Genomic DNA, 13,878 nt, shown 5'->3' with positions numbered 1-13,878 from the left:
GAGGCAGGAGAATCACTTGAATCTGGGAGGCAGAGGATGCAGTGAGCCGAGATCGCACCACTGCCCTCCTGCCTGGGTGACAGAGAGAGACTCTGTCTCAAAAATAAAAATTTTTAAAATAAATAAATAAATAAAGTCCAAGCTATTGGGAAAAATCAAATAGCACAGGAGCTGAGGAGGAGTGGTCCCAGTGCCTCCTGTGTCTGAGCCTAGCTCTGTGGACTAGGAGGGAGTAGATGAACCTGATTTATAGGGCCAAGGTTGGGCTGGACACCCCCAGTCTGAATCAGTGGTTTTCAAACTTTGTAAAGCAGTGGAACATTTTCTCCAAAGTAAATCTTAAATAAAAGTGTAGACCACCAAAACAAAGTGAGGATGCTCTGGTAGCAACTGCATCCTTGATTTCCAGGCCTCCTGAGGGTCCCACACCTGGATATTGAAAAAAAAAGAATTCTCAATAGTAATTTTCTCTATTGAGAAGTCAGATTAGAATCCCAACTTTCAAGTATGCAAATTAACTAGAATGTCTCCAGTCTGTGTTAGATAGAACCTGAAAAGGGAAATTCTGAACTAGCACACCAGTCACCATTTCCAGTCTGCTCTCTTGCGGCCCCATGGTCCCTGTAATTTAGCTGTTTAAACCTTTTCCTCTGGCCAAACAGCTAAACTTGAGCCAGGTGGACTTAAACACATGAACCAATTCAGTTTACTGTCTAAAAATGAAAGAGAAAAGTCTGCCAGGATCTTCTCCTCATCCCCACAAAGTTCCCAAGAGCAGAATTCAGCCCTCCTTCCCACCCACTACAAACACAGGGGAGAGGCCAGCCCAATATAACTTAAAACAGAGCGACCCTGCAGCCCTCTCAGACAAATTACATCAAAACAAGTCAAAGCAAATGCAACTGTCCTTACCAGTTTTGTAAAGGAATTGCCTGGGAACCATTCCTTTTCAGACCTAATTAAAAAGTCAGTTTTGAATTACAGAACAAGATGGTATGAGAGCCAGTGTTCAACAGGCAGAACAAACAAACACGCAAAGATAAAATGCATGGGCTTTTACAGAGAGTTGCTGCCAGCGACAGCAGAAATGGCTCTCTTTCAGCCAAGTCTGGGGTACCCTGGAAAACTTCATACCTCTCCAGGGAGACAGTTCCCAGAAACCTCCCTCCCCTGCAAAGCACTCCTATAATAAATAAATAAACTACATTTCCCAAAGTTCCCTTTGCTCAGGCCTGGGGCTATATTTTAAACCACTCTGTGATTGTCCCCCACCAGAAAAGCAGAAACTTTTAAATGTGACAACCTTTTGACATACAGAGTTGACTCAGCTCATTTCAAATTTCATCTTATCTCCAGTGTCCTTGGGCATGTTTTAAAAGATAAAAATAACAACTGGGACCAAGATCAGCAAGGTATAATAGAACAAGAGTCCAATGCTTTTTACCCTCAACGAATGCATTATATTTCATTTAGATCAGTGGTCTGAAATATTAGCATGCGTCAGAATCACCTGAATTCAGGGCTTGTTAAAATACAGATTGCTGAACCACACCTCCACAATCTCAGATTCAGCAGATTTGGAGGGGGTCCAAAGAATATGCATTTCTAACAAGTTCCACTGGTTCTGGATTATACTTTAAGAACTGCTGATGGAGATTATCTACACGGTCAATTCCAAATCTGTCGGAAAAGAAGGCACACGGTTACTGATTTCTGCAAGCTTTGAACTAGAAGTATCTCTAAGGAGAAGACCCCAGCCATCTCTAGCAGTGTGGGGAATAGTAAAAAGCAAAGCAACCAGTTCCAGAAGATCCAGAAACTGGCACTGCCTGATCAAGCATTTTCATTTTCCCACTGAGGAAATGTAGGCTTAGAGGGAATCAATTTGTGCAGTCTCCCAGTGAGTCCATGGTTGTGCTGGGACAAAGTACCCAGTTGCCCTGGCTCCCAGTCCAGTGCTCTGGCCCTTGCTGGAGTAAAATGGGACACCTGGGCTTGACAAGGAACAAGGAAGCCAACATGATTCTGATTCATCCCAATTTCTCTACAGCCTTCTACCTTTTCATTTACTCTGCATTGGTAAAAGTATAATTCCCAACCCAGGAATTCCTACTCTCGCTTTCGTTCATGTCTTTGTACCTAAGACAGGCAGTCAAAATGGGGCAGCCAATAGCCACAGCAGCCTTTAATCACAATATCTGGAGGATAAGTTAATGAATGTAGACCCATTTATTTACTTTTCTATGTACCTTGTCTATGTGACAGCAAGCAACAATAGAATCTCAGGAAACACCAACCAGACCCAGGCATCAATCTGCTACTCTGTTATTAGAAGGAAATTAGCCTTTAAGAAAAATTGTCTGGGCTTACCAATCACTCCCACCAGCCACCAGGGGTCACATAAATAAAAGTTTTTACTGGACCTTTCTAATTCACAAACCTACCCTCTTCCACCACAGGCCTTGGTAGAACACATAATTCAGCAACAAGAATCCCTTGAAGAAGAAAAGAAAACACCTATAAAACTATATCTTTTTCTAATTCCAGAGATGTGAAACTCTTTAGGAGTTTAGGCCAGGGTTCACGACAATCCATTATCTGAAAGCACAGATGTACAGAAAAACTATTATTTTGGTAAAGATACATCTTCTAAAACACCAGTCAGCTTGGCATTGTGTTTGTCCTTGAATTGAAGAACGGTATCATTTTATCATCTTAGCCTTGAGCATGGTTATCAATGCCAGTAACTAAGAGGCCTAATTTGAAAGATGGTCGTGCTGTCCGACTTACAAATGCCTTCTACTCAGTTAACATGGACTGCTGAAAGCAAATGGTTTATACACTGTTGCACAAGTGAAAAATCTGGCCTCCTAACAGTTGTTAAATGTGCCAGCTAAGAGCCTCTGAAGGTCAGTCTGCCAGGGCTGGGGCAGTGACCACAGACACGTGCTGTGCCTTTTGCAGCTCAGCACCGCATGGTGCAGCTGTTGTATTGGCCAAAGAAAGTGCTGGCAGCCCCTGGAGAAACAGAGACTTAATTCACTTGCAGGAACTTTCCTGAAAGAGTCTTTTAAGAAGCATTTAAGGCAGACCAGGTGCACTTTTTTTCTTTCTAAATCTCCTTGCTTTGTCAAGTATTCTCATTTATGACTCCAACACTCTTTATGTGCAACATTAATCATCCATTGTTACATTATAAATTATAATGAGAACTTTTATAAAACATATTTAATGATAATTCATGATTTCTAGGTAGATTCCTTTAGATGTATAACACTTAAATATCTATGGTATAGCACTGTCGATATGTACATAGCAGGGATTGCAATTTAGGTTGCCTGGGGTTTTGTTAAAAGTTTTGTAAGTTGTGCAGACTTTATCTTTAAATAAAACTCTGTGTGAGAGAGAGAGAGAGAGAGAGATACATAGTGCTCAGATATAAACAGTAGTAAAAGAAAGCTGATTCAATTCAGTGTGTCACACTGTTAAGACTGCCAGCTGTCAAGTGCTTCCACTGTAAACAGGAGGCGGGAATGATGGGATCTAGAGGGAAAAGAGATTGCATAAAAGTGAAACTTCTCGACGTGAGGGCCGGGGGTTGGACTCAAGTCATCATCTATTTAGGTGAAAACTGCCAATACCCTGAATAATTCTAGGAAATACTCTGTGGTCCTTCACTAGACTCTGAAAGTACTCAGGCCACAAACACTCCCAGTCTTAGCATGACAAAAGACCTCCCTATGCCAGTAAGTAAAAATGAGTGCCAGAGCGATCCTCAAAGGTAAATATTTGGGGTAGGCAGCTGTTTGCATAATGTGATTTTAAGTGTGACAAGCACGCACTCCACCCAAAAAAAAAAAAAAATCTATGCTATAGACCCAGGTCACGGATGCCTGCAATTCTACCATTAGGGAGTATTTCCATCCCAGTCAGAGACTTAGGAATCATCCTTGACTCCTCTCTCTCCTTCTCTGACCCCATTCAATCAATCATGAATTCCTTCTTCCTAACTCTTGACTCTGTCCCTTTATCTTCATTCCCTCTGACAGTATATAGCTCAGGTCACTGTCGACTCCTGCCAGGATGACTGTGGTTACCTCCTGACCTGTCTCTGTGCCTCCAATTTGTTCTCCACACTGCAACTGCAACAAATGTAATCTTTTTAAGATTCTGATCTGATTATGACAATCCCCAGATTAAAACCATTAGCTGAGTTCTCAAGGCCCTCAGAATGAAGTCCAGATTCCTTAACGGGGTTTACAAGCCCTTATGCTCTGGCCATTTCTGACCACTGCGGGCTCTCCTATGACACTGCCTCCCGGTCAGTGCACTCACCTTTTCTTAGTCCCTTATTTTTGCTTCCAGGCCTTTGCACACATTGTCCCCTTTGCTTGGAACACTCTCCCCACTTTCCTACCTTTGTTCCCAAACACTACATGACCCGAAATTTATCCCTATTTTAGCACTTTCTTACCATGTAAGCTTTATCTATCTGACTCTAATTCTTTCCGAATTAGGACTATGTATTTCACAAATGCCAGAACTGTTACTTACTCACTGCTTTATTTCCAGGACCTAGCAAATGCTTGTCTCATAGTAGTCACTCAATAAATATTTGTTGACTAAATGAACAAGTGAATTCCAGTAAATGTCTTATCTTTTATTAACAATGTTGGTAATTCACACTTCAGTGTGATTTTTCATACTACAGCTCTCTAAGAATATATTTGAGAGGGCTAATGAAATAAAGGCAGAATTGGCTCTAGAAAACCAGGGGACAATATAAAGGCAACGGTTAGCCAAGAGAGAAAAGCACTGGGAGGGAAGGTAAGAACAGGCACTATTGGGATTGCTTAGATAGGGGTCCTTTATGGATAAAAAGAAAATAGCAACTGGGTGCAGTGGCTCATGCCTGTAATCTCAGCACTTTGGGAGGCCAAGGCGGGTGGATCACTTGAGATCAGGAGTTTGAGACCAGCCTGGCCAACATGGTGAAATCCCGTCTCTACTAAAAATACAAAAAATTAACCAGGCATGGTGGTGCATACCTGTAGTCTCAGCTACTCAGGAGGCTGAGGCAGGAGAATTGCCTGCACTGAGGAGGTGGAGGTTGCAGTGAGGCGAGATTGTGCCGCTGCACTTCAGCCTGGGTGACAGAGCAAGACTTGTGAAGAAAGAAAAGAAAAGAAAAGAAGAAAAGAAAAGGAAGGAAACAGAACTTAAAAAAAAAAGCAATCAAAGCTTGAGTTCTGTCCCTGATTTCATCCCCAAGGTTACCACCAAGAAAGGTTGGTTCCTCTGCATGGGTTGAACAGTGAAGTACCTACACTTGGCCTGTGGCTCCACTCATGGCTGGCTCAATTCCAGCCACTTAGGCCTGGCCATATTCCCAGGCTTATGCCATGGAGAAGCTGCAAGAACAAGGCAGAGTGTACTGGACAGCCTGTGTCGCCCTGGCCAATTTGACCAAACTTATCTAGTCACAGATGGTTATGAGTAATTTTTTGCTTATCACAGCCTTTCAGAAAAGTATTAAAGTTTCAGCAGCCCATGCTTCAGGTTATTTTCCTCCCCAAGTGTACTCTTTTATCTATAATCAGTACAATGGAAAAATAAGATGTAAAATGTGTTCGCTGGTTTGTTTGTTTGTTTTACTACTGACCTCAGTCAATCACCCAGTGATGTTTCTGGGCAATACAAAAATATCTTCTTCCTTCTGTCCCATGATAAGGGGTATTTTCTAAGCCTCAGACGTGAGCCCTGATTTTTTTCATCTCTCTTCTTTCCTTGGGGAACGAATTCTACATACTGATGATGCCTAAATTTAATACATCCACCTCGACCTCATAAACAGACTCCACCCCCACATATTTCATTGTCTATAGGACATTTTCCTTTGGATAGCTCACCAATCGCTTCAACCCAACAAGCCCAAACTACCTTGTTATCTTACCTTCCTCCAAAAAAATATCTGAGCCACAGCTGCAACATCCTAACTTTTTCCAGTACACCATTATTCTTCTAGTCACATGTCAGAAAACTCATTCCTCCCACTAGAACACAAACTGTCACCTCATCAGTGAGGGCCACCTTGACTACTACATTTAAAATTTCATCTCTATGGCCCCAGCATTCTTGATTCCCCTTAAAGTGCTCTGTTTGTTCCATAGCATTTATTGTTTTCTTGTATGCTACATAATTTACCTATGTACTTATTATTTCTCATTCTGTCCCCAAATCCTGCTAGAATGTAAGCACCACTGAAGACAGGGATTTCTGTTCATGGGTATCATCCCTGTGCTTATAACAGTGCCCAACATACAGTAGGTACTCAATAAATATGTGTTCAATTAATTCATTCACTCTACAGTTACATACTTAATATAACAAATAATGTAACTTTAAATACCTTATTCCTGTGATTGGAATTTACACTCTGTGAAGTAGAGGTCTTTGACTGCTCTGTCCACTGTTGTGTTCCCAAAATCTAGAATGGCACCAGGTAGCATAGATGTTCAATAAAAATTTGTTGAATAAATGAACGAATGGATAGGAACTCATTGAGTACCTTTTAGTACCAAGTACTAAGCTAGGTGCTTGGGGATTCTGGATATTTTAAATAACTATGATGCAATGGGATAAAGATATATAACAGAAATCGGAACAAAATGGCATGGGAACTCAAGAGCAATGGCACTGAAGATCATTCTTCACACCTGAGTCTGAAAGAAGACATAGATGTTTATCTGCTCCCTGTGCCAGGTAAAGGGCCACAAAGGGATTAAAGCGTATGGTATGGAGCAATGTTTCTCAAATGTTATTCGCATATGAGTCACCTGGGGACTCTTGTTAAAACAGACTCTGGTTTGGTGGGCCTACGGTAAGCCCTAAGATCTTACATCTCTAACAAGGCCCAAGGTGATGCTCAGGCTGCTGGTCCTCAGACCACACACTGACTGACAAATTTACTCAGCTCAGCACCCATGCCCCTTATTTCTTTCTACTAGACTCAAATTTTGTCTGTGTATCTAACACGCCCTCCTCCAGTATGGAGAGGAAGTAGTTCTAGTCCCAGCTCCAGGGGTAGACTGGATTTGAGCTCGGCCAATCAGGACAAGGCATTCTTTTGACTGATTACTGTGTGAGAATGGGAATGGGAAGTACGGATGTATGATCTGTTTAGGGGAAAGATTTTCCTTTCTATGCTGCTGTCCTTAAACAAAGAAGCATATGGCTTGATGGACACAGGCAGCCATCCTCCAACATGAGAAGCATCAGCCTCAAGAGGAAGCCAATGCTAAGGGTGCTGAGTGGAAAGGGGGAGAGAACCTGGGTCCTTGATGATGCCACTTAGCTGCTGATTGTGTTGATCCTGGAACCTACTCTACCTCTGATCTTTCAGGTATGTGAAACGATAAATATCCTTATTTTTCAAGCCAATTTGAGGTCAAGACTTCCACTGGCAGCAGAAATTATCCTAATGATTACATCTGATTTTTGCTTATTTGTTTAGGGAACAAATATTTATTGAATACTACTATGTCCCAGGCAACAGAAAAATAAGACAGGCATAATTCTCTACTCTCATAAAATTTATAGCCTAGATGATAAATTAATTTGATAGAGTTCAAATTTCTGAGATGAGCATGATTTCATTTAAAATTATTTATATCCTTGGATAGGGACTACTTCTCCCTCCCTAGCCATGCCCCTGAAATAGTTCTTTATGAATCATCTCTGCCCTGATACAACTGCCTTCATCCTAAACAGAGCTTTGTCTCCTTACACTTGAAAATTGCAACAGTACCCTAACACCCCTCTCAGATCCCATCTACAAACTAGTACCCTGTTAATCTTCCTAAGGCATCAAATTCATGAGAGAAAAATCTCCAGAGACCCTCCGTTGCTTAAACCAGTGATTTTCAAGCTTGCTTTATGAAAGCAAAAAACTGTTTCTTCAAAAGCAAAAAATGTTCTTATACAAAATCACAATGTATTAAATAGACAAACTAGTGCTGTGCTGTAGAAGTGAGAGGCACCCAGAATCTCATCCCCTCCCCAACCCCACTCCTACTTCACATCCCAACACACCCCCTTCCTGAGGAGTGGTAGTGTCCAACTGGTGCCTTCATTTCACATAGTTTCACAAACAGTAGCGTTGTCATAGGGTAACATTAAGAATTTCTACTTGTCATTCTATTACCTGCCTCTATTATCTGCCCACATTCTTGAATTGACCAAGTCCAGCCTCCCCACTACCCTTCAAACATACACACTCAAGTCTTTGCCTAGGCTATTACTTGCATCAGAAATGTGTGGACTAGGTGCAGGCACTCATGCCTGTAATCCCAGCACTTTGGGAGGCAGAGGCTGGTGGATAACTTGAGGTCAGGAGTTTGAGACCAGCCTGGGCAACATGGTAAAACCCCGTCTCTACAAAAAATACAAAAATTAGCTGGGTGTGGTCTCTCATGCCTGTAATCCTAGTTACTCGTGAGGCCTAGGTGGGAGGATAGCTTGAACCCAGTAGGTGGAGGCTGCAATGACCTCTGATAGTGTCACTGCTCTTCAGCATGGGTGACAGAAACCCTGTCTCAAAAAAAAAAAAAAAGAAAGAAAGAAAGAAAAGTAAAGAAAGAAAGAGAAAAGAAAAGTTGTGTGTCTACCTCTGTGTCTATGCAAAACGGATCCACCTCCACTAGAAACCTGAAAACAACACGGAACACACACTTCCAGCATCCACATGGCAGGCATGACCAATCGATCCCAATCCATCAGTCTCACTTTCCTTTGAGTTTGGTAGCTCCACAGTTTGTTTCCATGCATCACATCGGTCAACCACTATCAATCCTATTATTTGATACTCAAAAAAAATGTCTTTTTATCCTCTGCAGTAAATACAGCCCTTATTCCATCATTTTATAGATTCACATTGGCACTTAATTATAAAGTAGTTTGATGTGCGTGATTCCTCAGTTCGATTATAAATGACTGGAAGCTAAGGCCTATATTTTCTCTTCTTTCCCCTGGATTCTTGGCTCAGCTGTAGCCACTTAGCAGGTATTAAATAAATGCATACATAAGGAATAAATGTTAAGACAACTATTAATTTGTATCTTCTAAAGCATGCTGATATGATCACCACACCATATCAAAACATGAGACAGCCCTACAGCTTGAAGAACCACTTTAGGAATCAAGAAATCAGAGCTCTTCTCCCCCAGGAGCACTACTAACTAGCCATGTGGTCCTTTCGTCTTCTAGGCCTCGGTTTTCCTCATCCATTAGAAGGGACTTGATTATATTGTTTCTGAGGGTCAATATTAGGGATGTTCTTCAGGTTTGCTGGGCGAAGAAGCACTCAGATTACCAGGTTGCCTGTGGGTGTGGAGTTCATCCTCCATGTCCTTAGCTGTAATCTGGGTTCCTGGACTTCCCAGCCAGGCCCTATGCCAGACCTCATGGAGAACTGGCACAACAGCTCCTGCCACGAAGCGTGACTACCCTTCTTTGTGTGAAAGCCTTGTCAGTTTATCCTCATCGAACAGACTCTCGGTCGGGCAGAGTTTCACAACAAACTCTGTTGAGGCTTTTAACCTCCTGCATACCCGGCTTCCACATGATTGTCTTTGGCTTGGACACCAATCCCTGGTCTAATCAGCTGGGGCCAAAACAACAGGATCGATTTCACTCAGGGAATAGTCAAGCCACTTTATGTGTAGGGAATAACTGATTTGGGTCATCATTCTCAATAAAGGGGGCTGCAGGTGTGGCATAACCTGCACTCCCATAAACTCTTTTCTCTCCATTTCTGAAACATTTTATGTGAATTAACCAAATACTGACAATCATCATAAAGAGCATTAAGAAATGTGCAACATGAATGAAAGATTACATTATTCACTTAGCGGTAACTTAATCTTTCTGCACAGTAGAAACGCATACAGAAAGAAGACCTAGAGAAGAGGCTAACTACACAAATGGCAGAAAACCAACTCCCCTAAAGAATTTTTGGGATCCAGAGATCTTAAACATAATGTAGTGTTCCTCTAGTATTTAAAATGAAAGAAATATTTTTAAGAGGACACAGGGAATAAAAGTGTTTTATAACCTTCTGACATGTAGCTAATTCAAACACAGCCTGCCTGGTACGTGCTCGGCCATAGACAGTAACAAAATCTCCAGCCTGTGGACCAGTCCCCAGTCCCCTCTCCTGGGATCCAGACACAAGTGTGCTTTCCAGAATGGGTTGGAGTGTGCTAGCCCACATATCTCACTTAAGCAGAGAAATCAGGGGCTGACCCTTGAGTCCAAGGCCTTTGACAACAGATAGACTTTTATAAATAAAAAGAAACAAAATATGGCACTATGTTTTCAACTATCATTTCAAAAGCAGATTTAAGAATGTCAGGATCATAACTGTTACACCCGGAAAATAGCACAGAAGATGCCACAGGATCACCCAGGCAGCACTTCATGGGGAAAGGAGCCTAGACTTTGCTTTCATACAGCCCTAGGATTGAATTCCTATTATGCCTTCCCCGGTTTGCAAAATTTTTTTGCAAAGTGCTTAATATTAATAGTAGTTACAGTTCATCAAGCACAGTAGGCCCTCCTTATCCATGGGTTCCATATATCTGGATTCAACCAACCTCAGATCAAAAATATCTGGGAAAAAATTGTATCTCTACTGAATATATACAGACTTTTTTCTTGTTGTGATTCCCGAAACAATACATTATATTAATAACAATGATTTATATAGCATTATACTGTATTGGGTATTACAAGTAATCTAGAGATGATTTAAAGTATGGGAAGATATGCATAGGTTAAATGCAAATATGACAGCACTTTGTATCAGGGACTTGAGCATCCTTGGATTTTAGTATCCATGGGGAGTCCTGGGACCAATTTCCCATGGATGCTGGGGGATAATTGTACTTTTTTCTGTGCCAAGGGCATGATATGCATAATCACATTTACTCTTTACAAGAACCCTGGGAGGTAGAAATTATTGAGTCTCTGAGATAGTAACCTTCTCAAAGCCAGTTAACGTGTGGAAGGGAAGCCAAGATTCAGAGCCAGGTCTGAAGCTCTCCACTGCCTTTCCTATTCATCCTGTCTGAGACTTCCTTTCCTCATTTATAGAATAGCTATAATAATACCTCCCTTAGAAAACTGTAGGGAGATTTCCATTTTGTTTTATTGTAAACATGCCTGGAACATAGTGATTGTTTAATAACTTTTGGCTAGTAATATAAATTTACACATGAAATACTGAAGTCACAAAGGGTCCCGCTGGTGGCCACAAACCGGTTTCCTTGATTTCTAGTACGCTATTTATTTATTTATTTATTTATTTATTTATTTATTTATTTATAAGACAGGGTCTCCCTCTGTCGCCCTGGAGTACAGTGGTGCGTTCTTGGCTCACTGCACCCTCTACCTCCCAGGTTCAAGTGATTCTCCTGCCTCAGCCTCCCGAGTCCTAAGATTACAGGCGCCCGCCACCACACCCAGCTAATTTTTGTTTTTTTTAGTAGAGACAGGGTTTCACCATGTTGGCCAGTCAGGCTGGTCTCAAACTCCTGACCTCAAGTGATCTGCCTACCTCGGCTTCCCAAAGTGCTGGGATTACATGCATTAGCCACCATGCCCAGCCTCCAGCCTGCTTTTTAAAAACATGTTTTAAAGAAGTCTAATTTAACATTATCACAAGTACAAAATGTAGAATAATATAAAATCACCCCAAATTCAATTACACATATATAGTTTCCCCTCCCAAGCTTTAGTGAGGTATAAGTGACAAAAATTATATATATTTACAGTATATAATGTGATATTTGGATGTATGTATACATTACACATAGTTTTTTGAATATTTTCTCCTGCTGTTTTCTCATGTGTTTTTTAAAAGATTGTTATAGTTTTATATTCTTTTTTCTTTTTTTTTCTGAGACAGGGTCGTGCTCTGTCACCCAGGCTGGAGTGCAGTGGTGCAATCTTGCCTCACTGCAACCTCCCCCCACCAGGTTCAAGTGATTCTCCAGCCTCAGCCTCCCAAGTAGCTGGGATTACAGGTGCACGCCATGACACCAAGCTAATTTTTGTATTTTCAGTAGGGACAGGATTTCAGCATGTTGGCCAGGCTAGTCTCGAACTCCTGGCCTCAAGTGATCTGCCTGTCTTGGCCTCCTAAAGTGCTGGGATTATAGGCAGGAGCCACTGCGCCCAGACTATAGTTTTATATTATACTTTTTCACTTAGCATTGTCATAAATATGAATATCATAAATAATATGAATACTATGCTACACCGTATTTATACTTAGCATCTTTAATCACAAAATAAGTGAAACATTCTGGAATATTTTTTTCTCCTTTGGATGGGTTTGGACCCTGCGTGAGAGAAATCTAGAATAGAATCCTCAGCTCTACCACTTATCGCCATGTGACTTTAGGAAAGTTCTTAACTCTCTAAGCCTCTGTTTACTTATTTGTAAAATGGGGATAATGATTCCTAAATCAGAAGATTATTGTGAAGATTAAGTGAGGTAACACTTGTAAAGCCCCTATGCTTTTACTATTCACAATAAGCTTTTATTAACTATAGCTATTCTTAACTAAAGGCTTCTCCTTCCCCATCCAAACAGCATTACTTCACATTTTCTGTTAATCAATGGCTTTAGAGAAATATGCTTAGAGATTACATTGGTTTAAGAGAGGGAGAGGTGAAAGGGGAGAGAAAAAGAGAGAAGAAAGCCTGGGAGCTAGAAGGCTCTGCTAGGCTCTCTGACTGCACATCACGCCTGCCTTAGCCCTTTTCTTGCAACTTTTGCAACTGCAAGAGCAGCAGGGGTTCCCAGGCTGAAATTCCATTCCCAGGTAGCTCACAGGGCAGATCTGGTCACTGCTGGGATGTGTGGGCTTTGCCCACCTGCTCCCTCAGGCAGCCTCATTACACGCTGGCTCCCTCGGGATGACCGAAGCCTCTGTGGCCTGGGATAGAGGCAGCTGGGGAGGTCAGGGCAGCTTTCCGTGTTCTGTGAGAGCTTCTCAGTTGTCTGAAATCCTCAGCCTTCAAAGTAGAGCTGATCCCTACACAGAAATGTGAAACTGCTGTGAGTCAAATAAATCATTAATAGGCAAGCTGGGAGAGAATGGGCAGTAAAGAAGACAAAGGGTCAATCCTAACCCTTCTCAGAAGGATGGACTTCACATGTGCCCTTTACTTCCTTACTTGCAGGCAATGGCCTGCAACACACAAGAGGCTTTTTGCTGCCCCAGGAAGGCTCCAGAAGCATTCCACACAACTGAGCACACCCTGGTTCTGGAAACACTCTATTCTCTTGGCTGCCATGATGCCATCCTCTCCCGCGCTTTCTTCTGCTTTTTTGGATGTTCCACGACTCCCTCCTTTGTCTGCCATTTCTCCTCTACTTGACTTCTAAATGTCAGAGTTCCTTAGGGGATGGCTCTAAGCTCTGTCCTCTTTATGAACTTTCCCTCTCCTTAGATGACCTCATCCATTTCCATGATTTGAAATATCTAATCCTAAATTTTTATCTTCAGCTCAGATTTTTCTGAGCTCTAGACCTATTTGTCTAATACCATGGATACACACATCTCCACTTAAATATCTCTAAGATCTTTTGTAACTTAACATGTCCCAAACTCTTGATCTTAACACCCCAATACACATCCCCCAAATTGTCCCTTCATTCAGTGCTACTCTCTTAGTAAATCTCAAGGATTCCCATCTGCTCAGTAGCTCAAGCATACCTGAGACCTAGAAGTCATCTTTGATTCATCCTCTTCCCTCACCACCCCCATCCAGTTGATCACAAATCTCTCTCAATTTCTCCTCTACAATATT

This window comes from Piliocolobus tephrosceles, chromosome 7 (assembly GCF_002776525.5).
Source record: "Piliocolobus tephrosceles isolate RC106 chromosome 7, ASM277652v3, whole genome shotgun sequence".
In the NCBI taxonomy this organism is placed as follows: Eukaryota; Metazoa; Chordata; class Mammalia; order Primates; family Cercopithecidae; genus Piliocolobus; species Piliocolobus tephrosceles.
Note: the sequence above shows the minus strand (reverse complement) of the source record.